Source organism: Cupressus sempervirens, chromosome 9 (assembly GCF_028749045.1).
Source record: "Cupressus sempervirens isolate cs-2001-9-10 chromosome 9, ASM2874904v1, whole genome shotgun sequence".
Lineage (NCBI taxonomy): Eukaryota > Viridiplantae > Streptophyta > Pinopsida > Cupressales > Cupressaceae > Cupressus > Cupressus sempervirens.
The window spans coordinates 129,881,235-129,903,901 of record NC_143126.1 but is presented as its reverse complement, the minus strand read 5'-3'; positions in this window follow the sequence as shown (position 1 = coordinate 129,903,901).

Here is a 22,667-nt window from a genome sequence, read left to right as displayed (position 1 = left end):
ATTCTCATTGTGTGATATCTTAATTCTAGTGTTTGATATGGTTCTACAAATTCCACTAATGTACTTAGTTTGAGAAGAGATCACCATATTGTTCCTACATAGCTTTTCATCTCACATGAGCACACTTTATGTTGTCTTGTTGTTTGATGAAAAGTGAAGCATATTATAATTACTAAATTCCCATTGACAATTGCATCAGTAGGATTAAGGAAGTGCTACTGCTATTTTCATTGGTTATCCATCGATCTTTTTGAAATCTTAACTTTTTGACACATTGTTTCCATCACTTATGTCAGTTAGGATTTTAATTTCATGTTATTTGCTTAAACTTCTTGTTATCCTATCTTGGCTATTTTCTTTACTAACCCCTTGGTTAAATAAGGAATTCATATAGCTGCATCATTAGATTGCATTCATTATAAAATCATAAAATACAAAAAAAAAAAATATTTCTTTTTGTGTGTTTTACCCTTTTGAAATAGCAAACAAATTCTACATCTTATCCAAATTTATTAGAACTAGCAAAGGCCTTCCCATGAGCACTCACATTTATCTTCAACTGAGTGGATTCTAGTAGGTTGTAACATCACTCAAAACCTTGGACTTGGTCCCCAAGATTAAATTTTCAAGAGAGGAGTTTGAAAGGATTCTTCTCATTAAGAATCATATAAAACAAAATCTCAACAGAAGTGGTGCTAGAAGGAGGGCCTTTTAACTTTTAGAATAGAAGAAAAAAATTGTAAACTTCAAAATTTTGCACTTTTTTACAAGTTCAATTTTTTTTTCTAATTTTCTAAGATTTTGAGGTGTGCTGCTATGTTGGTGCACTAGGTGTGCAGGTGCACCAGGTGTGCTAGTGCACTAAATCATGAGGTGCACCTTATTTTGTGAGAAAGAGTACTTCTATAGAGGTGCACTTTTTCTAGAGTTGATGTGAATTGGAGGATCCTAATCTAGAATCCCCATTTTAGTGAGCTTTAAGATCTTCACCAAGTGCACATGAGTTCCTCGAGCTTAGCCATTTTTGCAAGCTCCAAAGTGACAAAGGAATACCTCAAATTCAACCACTTCCATTCAATATTTCATCATCTTCTTTAGTTCCACCTCTACAACAACCACCCTTCATTCCACCAAATCCTTCGATGGGCCTTTTTGCAAATTCTATAGATTCACCAATCAATTTGACATGTGTAGTCAATGATCTTCCTAAGAATGTTGAGAAATTTTTCCTGAGGTTCATCTATGGAGAGACACAAACTACTGAAGGTCACATCAAAGTATTCAAATAAATTTTCAACTGAAAGTAGATTGCTAATGAGAATGTGATTCTTTATTTATTCCCCTACTCTTGGGGGGAAGTTGCCTTTAATTGGCATGTTGATTTTCCACCAAGATGCATTGGAGACTAGGAAACTTTCAAAAAATTGTTCTTGGAACAATTTAAAATCTTCATCAATGTAGTGGTAATACATCAACAATTCATATCAGTCAAAAGGGAACCAACTAAGATGGTTTTGAACTTCAACCATTGCTTTCATATGGCATATCGTAAGCTAGAAATGCCATACACTATACCCATTGAAGCTGCTATTTAGATTTATCTGAATGTTATGCACCATCTTACTATTATTTTTCTAAGAAGACTTCCCATATTAATATTGACACATTGGATAATGTCTTCAAAAAAGTTCACTAAGCAAGCCAATCCTAATGGGGAGGATGGATGCTTCCAAATCAAGCTATCACAATGATGCCTACATATTTTGTTAGAGTACCTACAATGCCTAGCCAATTAATACCTATGAATCTAGTTCCATTATAGTAGGAACCTACTCTACAAAACCCCTCTTTAACATATCCACAGTATGAACCTCTAAAAGCTACTTTCTTTGACCAAAAGCTAGCAATTTCTACTAAAACAAACAATAGTTATGCCTTTGAGTTTGGTGAAATAAAAAAGACCATATCACAGATAAACAATGAATTGAATCACTTGAGGTTTTCACAAGGATAGAATAACAACTTCTAAAGAAACAATGCTAGTCCTTAAAACAATAACAACTATGGTCAGACTATAACATGAATTTTAGTGGGAACAATAATACTAGGAGCAACAATGCAAGAAATAATAATGGAGGAAAAAACTTCGATCCTCCTAATTGTAATAATGGCTTCCAAACATAGAATCAAAAGTGGAACACTCGTCTAAACAATGGAAGCATTTCTAAAGATAACAATAACAACAATGTTTAGTATGCAGATGTCAATTAATAAGATGATGGTTAAAATGCATCTAACAATGATGGTTCTTAATACAATGGAAACCAAGAAATGAATCAGAATTCACAAGTAAATGACAATGCCCCTCCTTTGTAATTTAAGACTATGTTACTAGAATCTTACAATTATACATAGAACATATGAGTGGAATAATCACCAATGAAGAATTCTCTTTTCCATTTAGTCACAAACCAATGATTCAGCCTGAAGAGATGTATTCTTTTTGCAATGATAATTGAAATACTTATAATCTGCAAAGTAAAAAAGAACCTATGACAGAAAAAATTCTTCCAACACTACAACCAACTCCTCTTGATCCAAGAGTAAGTAACAATACAACACTAATTAAATCAATGTATGGAGGACAACTAAATCAAAATCAATGGAATGTGCCAACAATATTGAAAAATCTTGCTTGGTCTACTGAAAAATATAGTGCCCTAGAAGATTTGAAACAAACAAAGGCCGACATGTCCATGTTTGTAATGCTACAAAACTATCCACATCAAGGAGAGGCATTCATCATGACTTTGGACCATACAAAGGTACCCCATAATAAAAATACTATCCCTCAAAAGATAGTATCTCAACAAGTTAATGCTTCAAAGGCAATGCCAACTATGTTCAAAGACAAGGTTGAGGTGCCCCCATTTCTGCTTAGCATCTAGATATATGAAAAGAATCTTCAAAATTGCCTAATTGGTTCAAGAGCCTCATGTACTCTCACACCACTATTAATAGCACAAAGCTTTGGAGTCACTCCTTAGCACTCTAATCAGATAGTGATACAGTTGGATAAAACAAAGGTGAAAGTCATTGGTATGTTGGAAGATGTTCAGATATAGTTGACAGTGTTGGAAATATTCAAGACTATGCTAAGTTACCAAGAGGGGAGGGGTGAATCAGTAACTTCTAAAACTTCTATCAATTTTAATTTTTAATCTGATAAGCCATTTAGCATTTAATTCATCACATCTGATCTAATTACATGCATGAGAAATAAAAAATAAAAAGGCATCCATAACACTTGAACACAATGATTTGGTGACCCAAAAATCTTCTAAATAGAAAGTGAAACTGGGGTGGGGATGATATCCACAAACTTTAGTACTATAGTATAAAGTTGGCTGGTTAAGGCTTACATTGATCACTTCTAGTGATCTACCCTATTAGAAGCAAATAGGACTGCTAGGTCTGCCTTGTGAGAGGATTTACAAACATACAATGAAGTAGGCACTAAGTAAAGAAATTTAGAAAAGACTATTAGGTCTACCTTGTAAAAGGATTTTGACTAGTTCACCTATTAGGATGAAGTGGTGGATCTCTAATTTGCAACTAAGTTTGCTGATAGAGATTCCTTGATGTACTGATCACCTTTCTATGATAGATTTGTCACTACTTCTCCTTATGTTGATATGGCCTTCATAAATATTTATTTGTTGCTTACATTAGCATTCTTGCACTTGCATTACACATTCATTACATTCCATACTATATTTGATATGATACAATACATCAAATATATATACCAATCCAATTTACAAAATTACAAAGTTGGCCAGGATACAAGTTAACACAAGTATGTCAAAGTCATTCCACATGAAGATACTTGGGTTCTAAAGACTAACTTGATGAGGTTCTGATACTTGACATCCACTATCACTACTTGGAATTGTCATGCTCTTGGTGATCATAGAAGCTTGGTACACACTAATCACCTTCAAGTAGTCTTGAACTCAATCTACACTAGTGACTCGATAGATATTGTGCAACTTGGAAAACACTGAATCACTTGGTTACCATGGAGTGGCTCGGTCAACACTTCCTTCACATTGCATGAACTAAGAACTCGGTAGACATTGTAATGCTTGGTAACTATTGGCTTTGCATCACATGAACTATGTACTTGGTAACCACTGATAAATTTGGTATACACTGAACTACTCAATTTTCACTACTAAACTTCATACTAACTAAATCCACTAGGTAACCACTAGATTTGGTCCAAAGGAATCGATAGCAACTATAAAGCTTGGTGGCTACTGAATTACATGGAAAATACTATAAACTATTCAATGAGCTTGGTAGTTGTACAAAATTTGAATAAGTGTGTGTCACTAATAACAAACTTGACTAATATGTCAATAATCTCCCCCTTCAGCATTAGTGACAAAAACAATTATTAGCCCAAAACTGAATACCTTGTATTCATCACCATGTGATATTAGCTTGGTCTATTTTTGAGATTTTTCAAAATTGATCTTTGTAATCTATATACAGATTATATCTACATCATAGAATATATCCCCCCCATACTATGTAATACTATGTACATGAAACTTTTCTCTTATATACATTTCTCCCCCTATAGCTCTACTCTTCTCAGATCTCTTCTCCCCATTTATTTTTGCTCTTCTCTACATTTTTGATAGTAATACCAAAGATTTATTCTAACATATTTATATGGAGACACAAAAATGAGATAAGAATTCATAATGTACCTTGAGGGTAATTTCCAATGTTTTATCCTAGTTCTCTTTTAATACCTTGCATGTCTAAATGGAAATTTGCACTTTTATTGAGAGTTCAATCATGTGATCAGCAACAAAGAAGTTGTTATCATGAATCAGGGTTTTTGAATAAACAATGTGTTTTTACATAGAACCCATGATAGGAAGGATCATATTTTGGATATCAACTAGTGTGGAATGGATCCTTGCTTCTTCTCTTAACAACTTTTCTTGCATATCTAACAAAAAAAATGATCTTCTTAACATGTTCAGATCTTGAGCTAGGGTCAAGTTACAACTGGTGCACACTTTCCTTAAGATCAATATCAATTTTGGAAAATTTGTCCGTAACTTCTTTGGTATACTCGGTGACATCACATAGCTTAGCAAAAAGTGATGACACATTAGAACATGATACCAAAAGATTGGCCAAAATTGTTGATAATTCAACTTGATTAATAGCAATTTGTTGAGCAATGCACTCCAACACTTTATTAGTGAACTTAGTTTTTGCCTTTTCAATCAATTTCTCTTGTCCCTCAATGTCCTCTTTAAACTTTTGAACTACCGTTTCAAGCTAAAACAAAATAGGTTGAGAAGAATCAACCTCAACTCCAAAAGCCTTAGTCAAAATGTTCTTAGGATCATCTAATATCTTATATTCTCTGTCCCTTTCTTCTCTCAATTTTTGCTGCTTGGCCTTTTTTTCAAGTTCACCAACTATTTGCATTTAATTTGCAAAAAGATTGTAGAAATCCCATATGGGAATTTCCATTTCCTCATCTAGATCTATATCTTCTTCTATTTCCTTTCCTTTCAAAAACTTTGTACTTGATTGAACCTTAGGTTCAACTATCCTTTTACTTATTGCCTTAGTACCCAAAATGGAAACAATGGTATACATACTTAGGCTTGTAGTAAAAAATGTTATAACACTAACTAGTGGAATACTTAAAAAGATGCTAGAAGAATCCAAAATTGATGAAGCCAGAATTGTAGAATCTAAAACTGAAATAGAAAAATCTGGAGAGCTTATCATGGATGAGCTCAAAATTGAAGAAGTCAAAATTTGAGAGGTGATGACTAAAGAGATTAACTCAGCAAATGAAGGAGTAACTTGTAGCTTAGTTGATGAAGTGGAAGTCACTTCTATCAATGATATGTTGAGCTGTGTAGGGGCTGTAGGACCAGAAAATGGGTTAAAATGCATAACATACTATGAGCAAATCACAAAACTCAATAATAATATGTTAGCACCCACTAGTCTACCATGAAAGCCAAACTAATAAAGAGAACAATAGAAACCTCCTTTTTTTTTTGTAGCTCCCATGTCCTTCTTTCTTCTCTGAATGATTGTAGCTCCAATTTGCCTATAATGCACACAAGATTGAAGCCAAAGCCTATGATATGGATAATGCCATGAGAATACTAGAAGTGTGATTTTAATGTGAGAGCAAGAAGTGTAGATACAAAGAACTGAGAACCCAAAGACTCAAGAATTTAGATTTTCAAGACATAAGCATTGAGATCCAAGGACCGAAAATGAGAGAAAGAGTGTCCAATTTGTAATTGACATGGAGGATGAGAGCATTGGATTTGTCACCCATAGATATGCGATGTGGCAAGAGATTCCTTTGAGAATCCATGACACATATGACAAAATATGCCAATTGTAAGATTCTATGACACATGAAAGTCAAACTTGGCTAAATGTGGAAGCGAATCTATGAAGCGTCATAAGACACCTCAACCCACTTAAAGCCAAGAATCTATGATGAAAAAGCTAAATAGGGACATGCGTAAGAGGTAAGAATATTTGATTATGACAAATCTTATCCAAGTGTCAAAGGAGAATCCACGAGATGTCATATCCAAGTGTCATGATGATGCAATATTTTATGGAATATTTGAATTAAAAATCCTCTTATTCCACAAAATAAGAATTAGTAGAAAATGGAATTAATGATGGAAAATGGAACTTAGGAAATTGTAAATTTCCATGGTTTAAAAATGATCAATCAATTAATTAATAAAATTAATCAATTGAGGATGATAATTAGGAAGAATAATTAGAAAGAATAATAGGATTAAATTATGGGTTACTTAATCCTATAGAGAAAATTAGTAAATGATTGGCCAAATTGATTAAATGAATGTGACCATATCCTTTGATGAAAATGTGACAATGATAGATATCAAATAAGATGATGGAAAGTAGACCACAGCCATGGTCAGATTGATTGATAGATCAAAATTGATACCATGCCAAGGACACATGACATGAATTGGTTGATATGTAACATTTAACCGCCATTGTAAATGCTACAAGATTGAAATTGATTGAAAAGGTTTGATCATAATAAAATCGACAGACACTATCAATATTATTAAAATGGTTGATCATGCCATGATCTAACATTGAAAGCCTCAACAATGTCAAAGATTGGATGACATGAATGATAGTTTGACCTAGCACTGAGAGCCACGACAATACTAAGGTCAGATTGATAAGATTGATAGGTTGATAGGTTTCCAAGGCATTGAAAGCCACAACAATACCTAGGATAAGATAAATGATGATTGATTTGAGATGTTTGACATGTTTTGGGTTGATTAGGACTGATTTTGAGTGATTTTAGGTTGATTTACGGTGATTTTGAGTTGATTTTATATGATTTTGAGTTGATATGAAATTGATGTGAAAGGGGATACAAATGATGAAATATGGTCAATTTGGCCAAAAGATCAGAGTTAGTAAAATGAGAAAATGGGACAAATTAGTATGAAGAAGTGATGAAACTGTAGATGTGAACCATTTTTGAGTGTCTACATTTTTCCCCTCTTTGATACAATGTGATTTAGAGTATTGTATCAAAGAATAACTGATGAGAAAGCCACAACATGCCCCAGTAGGGATGATATATATGGGTGCCCCCTTGATAAATTGACTAAGATAAGCATATGATAAGTCAATTCTTTGAAAACAAAAAGAAAAAACTATAGCAATTGACAGATCACAAATCAGAGCTAAGATGTGAAAGTTATGAGGTCTAGAGTGCAAAAGAGGGTCAATTCGGAGCCTGAGAGTGATTGCAGGGGTTACCACTCAAGAAAAACACAAAATGATGAAAATTATATTTCATATTTTGGAAAATGAAGATAAAAATCGAACATAGCTGATGGATTGAAAATTTGAGTTAAAATGTAAAAGTTATGGGCTTCGGAGTGCAACATAGGGGCTCTAGGAGCAGTTCTAGGTATCCTAGGTCCCCCAACTGCACCCAAAACTCAACCAAGTGCATCATTGACACACTTGGTAAGCCCAAGTGCATCATGAAAATACCAATTGCATCAGTGATGCACTTGGGAAGTTCAAGTGGTCTTAGAAAGTGCAAAATGTGCCCGAGAAGGTCCTGTGGGCGAAAATCAACATGATGGGGGGCAACTAGGAGCCCAAGAGTAACTGCAAGGATTAAAACTCCATACAGTAACCAAATAATGAAAATGATAGCTCATTTTTTTCACAAGAAATATATGAGTCCAACGCAACTAACAGTTCCTAAATCAAAGTTGAAACACAAAAGTTATGGCCTCTGGAGTGCAACCTAGGGGTTCTGGGAGTAGTTCTGGATAACCTAGGTTCCCAAGTGTACCCAAACTCTACCAAGTGCATCAATGACATAGTTGGCATGAACAAGTGCATCAATGACATAGTTGGGAACCCAAAATATCCCCTAAAAGTGAAGATTGCACCCTAAAAGGATCTAGGGCCCAAAATCAGTTCAATTGGACTCGGAATGACCCGAAACTGTGCGTACATGCCCAAAATGATGGAAAGATGTCATAACATGAGGGAAATCATAAAAAATGGTCATATTTGGTCAAAGATGATGATACAAATGTTAGACTAAGGTTGAACTAGGTGGAAAGCCACAAAAAGTTGATTGACAGTGTAGGATGATGCAGGAATGCATGAATGCAAGATGAAGATGATTTGGTGAATCAGAAGACATGATCATGGTGATGGAGAATGAGATGAAGAAGAAAGATGAGATGAGGAGATGTTAGTATGATGGAAAGACTTTTACTTCTAGAAAGTGCACTATATGTCAAATGGAGCTTTATTTTGATATGGAAAATGGAGTGCAACGCATCATGGCATAAAGGGCCAGAGCACAAATGCAATCCTTTTGCGTAAATAAGCACAATGCAGACATAGAATGACCTTGTCCTTCCTAAGGCATATGTAGATGCCCCAAACTCTCAAAGGTACATTTTAATAGAGAGAAATAGAAAAAGATGACCATGAACCATCTTGGCCAGTCTCATAGATTAGTTTTATATCATCGAGTGGCATAGGAACATGATCAAAGAAAAAAAAAGCAAAAAATAAATCACTCACTAAACAGTGTGAGCCAACAGCTATCTTTGTCCATTATTACTTTTTTTTTAGTGTTTTTAGGTGTTTAGATGGTGTTTGACATGTTGACAGTGTGATAGTTCTGGTTGTGGATTTAGTTGATAGGTTCATAGTGATATGTTGGATTGATTGTTGGTCACGTTGTCTAGATAGGGTGATTGTCTTGAAAGTGTAGTGCTTTGGATTTTAGCCTGCAAAGTGCAAGTGTTTACGCAAAAGGGGTGGTTATCCATAGTGAGTATGTATAAGGTTTATTGCAATTTTTTTTATAGGTTTTGTAATTTTTAGGGTTTTTTGGGATATTTGATGTTTTTGCGTGACTTTTTCAAGATCATATTTAAATGTTTAAGTTTTTTTCAGGACATTATGTGATTTTTAGTGATTTTTTCGAGATCGTATTTGAATGTTTAGGATTTTTTCAAGACATTATGTGATTTTTAGTGATTTTTTCAGGATCATATTTGAATGTTTAGGATTTTTTCAGGACATTATGTGATTTTTAGTGATTTTTTCAGGACATTTTATGATTTTTAGGAATTTTTTCAAGACCGTATAAGCATATACAAGTGTTAGCTCAAATCCATTATGTGATAGATCCAATGGATAAAAAGTTCTTAGGGATATGCCCCCAGTTCAAGTTCAAACTCATGCACCATGTAGATAATATGCCCCCAGACAAGATGCAAACTATGTACAAAGGCCAATGGCAAGGTGTGTGTGTAGACTGGTGATGCATAGGAAAGATAACAAAGAACATTAACCAGTTCGTGAGCCATGATAAAAGACCAAGAATGTGTTGCAATATGAAGGATATGATCAAGGAATGATAGAGGGAGAAAAGTTCAGATGGAATCCCGATGGAGGAGCAACACTAATTACACATGGTGTCTGTTTGCTAGGTTTTCACCATGGTACTTGCCCAAAGCACCTGTTTGCCAAGTTTTCACTTTTGGATGGAATTTTTCTCTTGACTAAAATTTTCGTACCAAGATGCCTGTTTGCCAAGTTTTCATCAAGGCATCCATTTTTCATGACTTTTTTCACTTTTTTCATGATTTTTTACTATTTTTTTGATATTTTTTCAGGACTTTTAGATGAAATCAAGAATGTCACTAACAAATGCTAAGAAGATATTTGTTGTTGGTGCTGCTAGCTAATGAGCTTTCGATCCATGACTGATCATAACTATGGAGGATTTGTTTCAAGTTTGTAGCTAAAATCAAACCACTAGAAAGACCTCGAGAGATACCATCATGTACTGTATGTAAGACAATGTCTATCTCTTGCAAATCAAGGCATCTAAGGATAATTGGGTCAATAGAAATGTCATGTGGGATGTCACTAATGATGACATATGCAAAGGATTGTTGGATAAAGGACTAATTTTGGTTATAGGACAAATCAGGTAGCTGGATTGGGGGATAAACAAAGGGATATAAGGGAGGGTTGGCAGGGTTGAGACCAATGACCTTTTGCATGAATGCTAATTAAGAGAGCTACAAAAGACTTTGTGGCATGTTTAACACTGGAACACTGATATTCATGGCATCATATTTTTCATTTTGTATCATTGGGAGATGCTTAGCTTTTGATTTTTTATGGTTTAATGGTGCCTTTAGGTTTTCACCAAGAGACCTATGCTTGTTATTACTTTCTATTTTTGCTTTGTAACTAGAAGGTGGAGTGGACTCACCAAAATATGCTAAAGTGTTCTCTTTAGGAGAAACTACTTCTTTATGATATTTAGTCATAATGCCTTCAAATTATATTATAAGAGTGTCATCATTGTCAAATCGATCAAAAATTGGTGGTCCACATTGGTCCCAATCCAAAGGTTCAAGATAACTTGAGGAGATGTCATCATCAGTGTTGAATGGGCTTTGGTTAAAGCTATAGATATGGGCATTAGATTCTGTTGTATCATTGGGGTTATGCTTAGAAGCTAGAGGATTGTTGGTTTTAGGTGGGATATCCTCAGATGCCTTTTCATCATTCAAAACATCCATAGTCTTACATTTAGGTACCATAGTACTAGGAGGACCTATTCATAATGGTTTAAATCCAAGCCACAAACTAGGAGGTTGTCCTTCTATAGTGATAGGTTCAATGATTCCTTGTTTTTGAGATCCAAGACCACTATAGCCATCATAGCCTTTTTTTTTGCATGATGGTAAACCCAAGTCCATACTTTCTAGGAGATATCAAAGCGGGTTCTCATTCTTCTTTTGCTTTCTCAATACATATGGATGTATTCTCATTGATAGAAGTATAATTCTTTGTACTAATGGGAGAAAGTGGTGACTCCCTAATGTGAGAGACTTGAGACATAAAGTATTCTCCACACCCATTTTCTTCAATCTTCATCTTTTCCTTGGTTTTACTAAGTAGTATGTCAGCATCCACATACTTAGACGGATTTGTGGGTTGTGCTTCATTGTTTGTTGGGATTTGGAATGCAATAGCATCTCTTAGATTAGCACAAAATTGGAAAGGATTTGGATCACCAGGGATGGTAACCTCCATGTTATCATAGGAAAACTTTAGACATTGATGATATGTTGAAGGGACTGCTTTCATAGCATGAAGCCAAGGGCGTCCTAGTATCATGTTGCAATTCATTTTGATGTCTAAGACATGGAATAATGTGTCTTTAGTAGCTGGACCAACTCTGACTGGTAATGTGATGATGCCCCTAGAGAAGCATTCACCATCATCATAATCTTTTATTGTGATTCTTCGAGAGGGATCCACATCATCTTCAGAATAACCCAAACTATTGACAACCTTAAGAGTACAAATATTCAGTCCTACTCCTCCATTTATTAAGACATGTCTGACTTTGGCATTATGGATGAAGACTTTGAGGTGGAGGGGATCATTGTGGTTAGATTTTTCCTTAGGAATATCTCGAGGTGAAAAAGTGATATGTTGTAATGTGGATAGGTTCCCAACCATGGCTTGGAACTGGGCAACATCCATGTTATCTGGGACTATTGAATCTTTAAGGGCTTGCTCCAAGATCTTTTGGTGTTGGGGGGATGCATGCAGTAGGTCCACAATGGATATTTGTGCAAGGGTTTTTCCGAGTTGTTCAACAAGGCTATAATCAGATAAAGTAGGAGCAATAGGTCTACTTAGGGGTGTAGGTCTAGTAGAAGTAGTAGGTCTAAATGGGGCTCCAAGTAGGGTGATCTTGCTATGGCATGTAGTGATAGCACAATGAGGGTCTTTAGCCTTCAATGTGAATGTGGATATGGGGAAATAAGACTCCTTAAAGCAATTGATGGTGTAGTCATAGCCGGTGCATGTAATTCACATTACCTTGTGAGTTTGAGTTTGAACTTGAGGGTTTCTCTTTGTCATGATTACCCATAGGATCTTTGAAAATAGTATGATTAGAGTTGGATGCTAATAGTGATGCATCAACTGTGATTACACCATCACTAATAAGGTCTTGTATTGCATGTTTCAATTGGACGCATGATGAAGTCTTGTGTCCTTTGGTGCGATGGTAATCACAATACTTTTTGTCATCCCACCAATCTGCTTTAGTTACTGGTTCATCTTTGATTGGGCGTAATTATAGGAAGTTATTACTCAGTAACTGTTGCAATGTAGTCTCAAGAGGTATCCTCAATGGTGTGAATTTTCTATCCTTGGTTCTAGGATGTCTTTTGTCTTGTGTGGAAGTCTCAGTTTTCTATTGTTCACGTGTTGTTTGATTAGGAGTTTGTGAATTTTTGGGGTTTGTGCCTTTCAAAGTCAATTAAGGTTGTGTTTTGCTAATTGTTCGAGCATCCACAATGCCATCATTAGTCACGTTCTTATTTTTGGAGAAAAATTTTGGCTTGTCATCAGAAAAGTTGGTATTGGTATTTTCCTTGTTTGTCTTGAGGATTCCCTTACGAATAAGAGCATCTTCAATACTAGCCCCTTTTTTCATTAGTTTAGAAATTGTGCTTGGGCTCTTGATTTTAAGTTCATACATTAAGTCTAGGACTAAGTTTTGAATGCACAAGTTTACTTGTTGTTCTTTAGGAATGTCTAGTGAGCATTGACTAACTAAGCTTCTCCAACGTAGTAAGAACGTGATGAATGATTCTCCCATTTTCTATTTAGTTGAGCACAAATTAGAAAGTGTCACCTCATTTGTAATGTTTAAGGAAAAGTGGGAGATAAACTTGTTTGCTAGCTCTGACCAAGATTATATATTACCAGGAAGTTTGGAGTACCATTCAAGTGCAGGCCCACCTAGAGAATGAGGGAACAATCTCATAAGGTAAGTGGGCTCATCACTGAGTTTGGTACATGAAGCACCAAATTCTCAGATGTGATCAACAGGGTTTCTTTTTCCTTGATATTTTTCAAACCTTGGAACCTCAAAGTGTTTTGGGAATGGAGGCATATACAGACTTTTATTGAATGGATTAGGATGTAGGTCCCTTTCTGTATATAAAGCCTATTTCTTTTGGACTCCCAACCCCTCAACTTGTTTGGAAATTTTTTTGAATTGTTGTAATAGTTCTTCATTTGGGTTTTGCATGATGGTCTTTCCTTCAAGTCTTTTGTGTCTATGAGTAGACTGTTTGCTATGGTGAGAACTATGTCTACTTGGTTTTGACATTTCTATGTCTGATGAGTCTGATGAAGTGTCACTAGGTGGTGGAGGTATGTTGGGACCTTGAAGATAGAAAGGTCCCTATTCTTGGGGAACTTTTTTGTGGTATTTGATGTGGCACTTGTTGTGGGGTTGATTGCGATTGTTGTACCATGTGTTGTTGTTGTGGCATGTGTTGTGGTTGTTGTTGGGATACCTCTATTGGTTGTATGTGAGACAATGTACATGCTCGTTGTTGTAGAGGTATTTGTTGAGGTTGTTGTGGCACATGTTGTTTTAAAAAATGTTGCTAGTATGTGATTCATTGCTCAAGGCATCTTTGGTATTCCAATGCTACTTGAGTTGCTCTTGTTGTTTAGCAAACATGGTTTTTTATTGTTGGAATTATTTTTGAAATTGTTGTTGATAAATTGTGTCTAAGTCAAGTGGGTTCACATGGGACTACTTATTAGGAATGTTGGATGTTTGCCTCACTTGATGTTGTTGTCATTACAGTTGATGTTGTTGTTGATATGTGGGATGTGTGTTAAGTGGATGTATACTTGGTCGTGCCTTGGAAGTGTGGAATCCTTATACCACTATAGGTTGTTGTTGTCATGGGGGTTGACTAAGTCCTTGAGAATTGAACATCATGTTTGGATTGTGGTTTTGGTACCTTTGTGTGTTAGATGTTCTTGCTTGTGACATGATACTGACTTGACTATGAGATGTGTCCCTGTTGGGAACAGGCATAATGTCAATAAGACTTTTCCTTTGTGTTTCCATAGGGATGGTTGCACTTGATGTTTCACATGTTGTACTTATGAGAGGCTACATAGTGTTTGATGCCATAGCACTTGGTAAAGTTAGGAGCAAAGGTGTACTTTGTTGATTTGCCTCCAGAGAAGGTATGTTTGGCATGCCTAGAGCACAAGTCCCTTTAGGTACATCTTGTTGCTGCATCATGTGACTAAAATCAAGTCTTAATGTCCTTTTGGGGTGTTTAGGGATTGGTGGTATTTCATCAAACAATGGGTTAACATTGATATGTTCAAATGTACTTTGGAGAATTTGAATGGTTGACTCTTGACGGGACCTTATAGGTGCCATTATCATGTTTGAAAATTCCAAAGGTTGTTTTCCCTTATCTAAGTCCAAATTGATCATGGGTTGTATGTTTTCAATAGTTGTGTTGGTTCGATGTTTGGACTTAGGATCTTCCAAGTTTTGGTTAAATTTGACAATTTCTTGGGCTGCCAAAACATTTGAAGTTCTTACGAAAACTTTTGTCTTGACATGCCCTAGCTATTTCTTCATCAGTGATGCCATAATCAGTGTTAGAATCATCACTTAGGTGTACAATGCCTTGTTGTATGTTGGATGTGTTATAGTTGAAGGTACTTGTGTTAGGTTGGCTGAATTCGAAGGAATGTGATTGTTCATCTTCGGGTGTGGTTAGTACACTTCCACCTCTAGGTGGTATCGGCACAAATATAGGTTCAAAGTTAGGACTCCATTGATTCATCCCATGTGTGGGGGAAGTGTTTGGATGAAATCTTATGTTAGGTCCATTGTTCAAGGTTTGTTGTGCCATATCTTGATTATGAGGATCTTGCAGAAACATGTTCAAGGGGTCTATTAGTAATGGTTGTGATGCCTCGATTTGGTCTTCGTCAAAGGTTTTTTGATTTTTCTTGCTCTTTCTTTGTCTTGGATGAGGTTTTGGTTGTGATTGTACCTCAAAAAACAAAATTTGATAGAGTTCTTTGGGTATTTGAGCTGACTGTGTCCTAGTAAGTGCTGGCATGATACCTAAGAATGCAAATACAATTGAAATTTTGAGTGTTTTGAGTGATTTAGAGTGGTGGATATGCAAGATATGAGTGTTTTTTGGATTTTTAAGTGTTTAGGGATGTTATGTAATGTGAGGAAATGCTAAATGAATTATGTTTTTGATGTGCAAAGTGCAAATGTCCTAGGGATGTTATGCAAATACAAATGCAAGGTGATGTTTTGAGGGTATGCAAAATGAAGGTATGCAAAATGAAGGTTAGGGTTATGTTTTGGAATTGGTAATGAAACTAAGGTAGGTGTATGCAAGGTATACTATGCAAAGGATGGTTTTCAAGGGTTGATAATGATGTTTAGGATATGCAAAATGAGGGTAAATGATCAAGAAGGCAATTTGGTTGATGGATAATCTAATAGGGTTTGGTAGTGAGAATGATGCTAAGGTTTGCACCATGCAAGATGAAGGGTATATACCACTAGGGTAAGTCAAAATTATGTTTGGGGATGCTAGGGATATGATTATGCTATGACAAGGGTATAGGGAAAGTTTTGAATTTAGGTAAAACCTTTAGAAAGTATTTTTCCTAGGAGTTTAACCTTGTGATAAAGGACTTTGGATCTTAACCAAAAACTAATAAAAGATGAAAAGATCAAATTGATAAAAGATGACAAGGTAAAATCTATCAAGACATAGACAGATTTTGAACCAAGAAAATGATAAGAAAAGATAAAAAGACTAGTCAAGATCCATTATCTGTCAACACGAGGAGATACTCTAAGACTCATACTTTTTTTAGATTTTTGACTAAATTCAAAGGTTTTGGGGTTCAAAATGATGTTTTGGAGGCTCAAAATGGTGGTGATACTGATTGGATGTGTGATATGGATAATTCCTATAATGAAAAAGGGGATTTTGGGTGCAAGATGCAGTTTTGGGTCAAGTGCAGGTTGGGGAGGTGTAGAGGCTCTTACATGCAGTTTTGGGGTCCTAAAGTGCAGTTTGGAGGCCCAAAATGGTCATGCAGGTACCCAAGTGTGTCCTAATAGTACCAAGTTTTCCCTAATAATACCAAATACATCATTTATAGACTTAGAGCTAGTGTGGGTGCAGTTGGTAGTTTCTGGGCGCAGTTGGTAAGCTCAAAAGAATGTTTGCTGATTCAGAAGGGTATGGTTACCAAACTGATATGTCAGGAAGCTAAGATTCTAGGGTTGATGTTAGGATGGGTTGGGAGATGAAAAATAGAATTTATGACCTACAAAATGATGTCTTAAGTGAAGGTGAGGAAGACTAGGTGATGTATAATGCAGATCTAGGCAAGCTAGTGCAAGGGGAGCTAACTAGGTACCTAAGGACACTGTTGAAGCCCCAAAATGTTATATGGAACCCAAAACTAGATCTTAGGACCACCAAGTGCTCCTAGACAGTGTAGAATACATCAATGATGTAGTTGGTAGTTTTATGATGTAGTTGGTAGTTTCACGGCATAGTTGGTAAACTGGGCTGAAACTAAAGCAATTCTGGGAGCTATGGTTTCTAGATTGATATCACAAAGAGGTAAACAATAGGGGACAATGCTAAGACTAGTATGAATGCTGAAAATGATGGTTAGGACACCTATAATGATGGTTAAAGTATTCAAGATGATGGATAGGTATGCAAAGATGCAAGGTGGTGAATGCAAAGTGTTGATTGTGAGATGGGAATGTAAAAACTAAGGGAGGTAAATTGAACCTAAAAGGATGCAATATGAAAGGTAATAGATACTAAATGAGGACTAAAATCTGAAAAATGAAGTCTATATGATGCATTAATGAGGCCTATACTAGGTTGAATGCAAGTGAATTCTATGCAAGTGTGAGATCTACGTTTTGCCAGGCACGTTTAAGAGCACAAGTCGCCATATTTTTCAAGGTTTGAGTGTGTTGAACCAAAGTTTGCAAAGTTTGATAAAGGTTGAAATGTTTTGGTAATGTGTGATGTTTTGAAAAGTTCAAATGATATCCAAGGTGTAAATTTAAAAGTTTGGCTTTTATGTTGATTATGTTTTACACACACACAAGACACATTAAGACAAGAATAGCTATTGTTAAAAGTTAACAAACACACCACAACCTAGGCTTTTAGGACTGTATCCACTGAATTCCTAATTGAATTGAAGTTCAGCCATGCTTATCCAAAGAAGACAACCTAGGAGCTTGGCACCATAGGCTCCCCCTTACAGTGCACTCACTTCTCGGGGCTACCAAGATCTGCTTCCCAAGGGGCATAACATCCCAAGGGACTGTTGCCTCTACTAAGGACTGCGAGAATGTAGGATGTCTTTACAGGCATGGGCGACCCATTGAGCCAATGGATAGAAAGGATTTTGGCTACTAAAACATGGTTTTTAGTAAGGGCATTCCGTTTGGCAAGTGAATGATACAATTTTGCAGAAGGTCTCCCAGCCCCGAGAACCGGGGTTTGACACACCACAAGGGTACTGGAGGAGAGCTATCACGCAACAATACCGTTGACATAGCTTTCACTGTAATCAAATTTTATATAGTGGCTAGATTGTTGATCTATCTTTTGGCCCATTACAGCTTTGAGGTCATCCCCTAGCATACCCAATATCGAGTATCTTGGTCCAAGGCAGGCCTCCTATAGAAGTTACATGGATTTCTCTTACACCCAAGATCCATGAATGGCAAGGGGAGAGGATACGTCCAATACAACTCTTAGGGATTTAACACTGTAGACATGCCAAGAAAAAAAGAAAAAGGTTCATTTTAAGCACCAAAAAAATGTTATCTAATCTAGTAAATCCACACACATAGTTTGGAAAGACACACAAAGTCTTCGACAACATCCTGCAAAGCACATATTAGTAGTTTCTAATCATGTCTTCATCCCACGATCACCACACACTAAAAACAAACCATCAATAACACAAAATCATCTAATCTAAGTTCTAGAAGGAAATATAAACCTTATGTGTAGATTTTGATTAATGGATATGCTTACTATGAACCCGGGTGTGCTCTGACAGAGCAGATTGCTCCCTAGAAGGCCAAAATGGCTCTGAACACCCCCAAGTGTGCCCAAATAGTGTAGACTACATCAATGATGTAGTTGGGGCCCAGTTGGGTATAGTTGGTAGTTTTAGGGCACAGTTGGGAAGTCAAGTGCAAAGCGTGGGGAAATGGTGGCTAGACAAGACCCATAAACTAAAATTTTAAAGACTACACTCCCAAGTGCACCCAAATAGTGTAGACTACATCAATGATGTAGTTGGGGCCTAGTTGGGCATAGTTGGTAAGTCAAAAACAATAGAAGGAAGTTTTGGTGGCTTCTGGACTCCTAAAATTGCTCCTAAGGGTCCCAAGTGTGCCCTGACAGAGCAGAGTGCACCCTAGGACAGCAAGCTAATAGAACACATGAAACAAGAGCATATAAGCATTTTTCTAGACCCCTTAATTAATCTAGGTGTAAAAAAGAAGAGCAGATAGTCTTTATACCCTTCCAAGTGAGCTCCTTCCTTGCACCTACAAGCACAAAACAAGAAAACCCAAGTTAGATATGCATGTTCATGTCAGGTTCACCAAATGTAGGACTAGAAAATGGGTTGAAATACATAACATACTATGAGAAAATCACAAAACTCAATAATCATACGTTAGCACCCACTAGTCTACCATGAAAGCCAAACTAATAAAGAAAGCAATAGAAACCCCCTTTTTCATTTGTAGCTCCCATGTCCTTCTTTCTTCTCCAAATGATTGTAGCTCCAATTTGCCTATAGTGCGCACAAGATTGAAGCCAAAACCTATGATATGGATAATGCCATGAGAATACTAGAAGTGTGATTTTAATGTGAGAGCTAGAAGTGTAAATGCAAAGATGTGGGGACCCAAAGACTCAAGAATTTGGATTTTCAAGACTTAAGCATTGAGATCCAAGGACTGAAAATGAGAGACAGAGTGTCCAATTTATAATTGACATGGAGGATGAGAGCATTGAATTTTTCACCCATAGATATGTGATGTGGCAAGAGATTCCTTTGAGAATCCATCACGCATATGGCAAAATATGCCAATTGTAAGATTCTATGACACATGAAAGCCAAACTTGGCTAAATGTGGAAGAGAATCTATGATGCATCATAAGACACGTCAACCCACTTAAAGCCAAGAATCTATGACAAAAAAGCTAAATATGGATGTGCCTAAGAGGTAAGAATATTTGATTATGAAAAATCTTAGCCAAGTGTCAAAGGAGAATCCACGAGGTGTCATATCCAAGTGTCATGATGATGCAATATTTTATGGAATATTTGAATTAAAAATCCTCTTATTCCACAAAATAAGAATTAGTAGAAAATGGAATTAATGATGGAAAATGGAACTTAGGAAATTGTAAATTTCCTTCGTTTACAAATGATCAGTCAATTAATTAATAAAATTAATCAATTAAGGATGATAATTAGGAAGAATAATTAGAAAGAATAATAGGATTAAATTATGGGTTATTTAATCCTATAGAGAAAATTATTAAATGATTGGCCAAATTGATTAAATGAATGTGACCATATCCTTTGATGAAAATGTGACAATGATGGATATCGAATAAGATGATGGAAAGTAGACCAAAGCCATGGTCAGATTGATTAATAGATCGAAATTGATACCATGCCAAGGACACATGACATGAATTGGTTGATATGTAACATTTAACTGCCATTGTAAATGCTACAAGATTGAAATTGATTGAAAAGGTTTGATCATAATAAAATTGACAGACATTATCAATATTATTAAAATGGTTGATCATGCCATGATCTAACATTGAAAGCCTCAACAATGTCAAATATTGGATGACATGAATGATAGGTTGACCTAGCACTGAGAGCCACGACAGTACTAAGGTCAGATTTATAAGATTAATAGGTTGATATGTTTCCAAGGCACTAAAAGCCACACCAATACCTAAGATAAGATAAATGATGATTAATTTGGGATATTTGACATGTTTTGGGTTTATTAGGACCAAGTTTGAGTGATTTCAGGTTGATTTGGGGTGATTTCAAGTTGATTTGATATGATTTCAAGTTGATATGAAATTGATGTGAAAGGGGATACAAATGATGAAATATGGTCAATCTAGCCAAAAGATCATAGTTAGTAAAATGAGAAAATGGAACAAATTAGTATGAAGAAGTGATGAAACCGTAGATGCGAACCATTTTTGAGTGTCTACAGGGGCAAAGAATGATTAGACATTTGAAGTATCTATAGTAGTCACAACCACACTTGTTGAAGCTACCTCCATACTTGATGTTGTCAAGGGTTTGCTCAAGGAGTGAGGAAGTGAAGCAATGACTGTAGTTGTTATCTTTACTAGGTTAGTCTCCTCATCATCTTCCTTATCTTCCTTAGTAGCTTCTATACCATGCTCCTCTTCATCTTACTTTTCTTTAGCTTCTTGCTCCTTATACTCTTCATAATCAATAGTAACATAATGAGTTGATCCTTCATCAGCCTCTTCATCCTTACCTTCTTCTTCTTCATCATCCTTTACATCTAATAGGAAGTCACTTGGTTTATGAAGATGATAAATGTTCTTCCACATGTTTGTAGAAATCTTAACTAGATGCTCTATATCTTTCATCAAAATTAAACATGTATTAAACCTTAGAGTCATTTTATCTTCATTTTTCTTTAAAGACTCTTTTACCTGAGCATCTCTCATGATTGGTAGTAACTACATTAGGGTTTGTTCATATATGTCTTTTTTTGTTTGCATGGAAAAATCCCAACTTGGCTTTATTTTCTCTAACAATTCATTAGAGATTTGAGAGGCAATTTGGTTAGGTGAATACTTCCATTTTCCCATTATGGTTAGCACTAGTTCTTCAACTTGTTTCTACTCTGCCTCTACCCTTGTCTCATACTTCAAAGATTTGAAGTTTTTTATACCAGCATCTTCTTCCATTTGCTTCAACTTTTCTTGAAAGGTGGGAGGGGGTCTACTAAGAACAATGTCACTTCCTTTCTTCTTGGACCTCCTTGTAAAGACTGCAATGGATGCCTTTAGAGGCTTGGTGATGATTGCCTTTCCCTTTTTCTTTTAAGTTTCTTCTTCTTGTGTTTCTTCTTCATCCTCTGCCTTCTCTTAATCTTCACCTTTACCCTTGGTTAATATGAGAGGTGCACTAGATTTCAGTTTGGCTATCCTCCTCTTTCCTTTGTTAACTGCTTGAGGTAGCTTTATTTCCATCTCTATTCTTGCCTTTGCCTCCTCATATTTCCAAAGTAAGAGGCCTTAGGATACACAAGTTCATTAACAGGGGCTTCAATGATATTATTGGTCTCATCAATGCTCACTTCATAGCGAAGAGAGCCACATAATTCTAGGCTTGACTGTCTGGATGTATACCTTGTCACAATCAACCATGAAGCACACATCATCCTTGTAGTCCTCAACTAACTTCTTAGGTATCATGAACCTATTGTTCATTTTGTCTTTAAACACATCAAAGTAGTTTTCCATGATGCTACCATAGTTTTCTCCCATTTTTTCAATGTATTCATTTATTTGGTACAATACTAGCACATCCTTTCTCCAGACCACAATGCCTTTGGAAGAGAAAAAATTTTGCACATAAAAGAATAAACATGTCAACGAAGAACCAAATTTGCATGGTTTATTCTTGGAGGTTCTAATTATTTCCATATTTTTGTTGAATTGGCTCAATAACAACTCGGCAAGGTCATAAGATAACTTATTCTTCACCACTTTGTATGCCAAGTGTACGGCTTTGCATGATACACTGTTGAGACAAACTGAACTATATATCTTGTGAGCTATAACATGAATACCAAACTTGGGTTCTACATTTGTGACACTTCTTATTTTCATGCCTTTGCCATCCCACTTGGCTAAGTTTTTCTTTTCCAACTCAACTCAAACTAGGGTTTTGGTGGTTTTGGCTTTGGCAAGCATGGGAAGGCCAGTGATTCAATGAATCATCTTTTTGGTTATCAACATTGGTTGCTCCAACCACAATTGACCACTGTACACTTGACT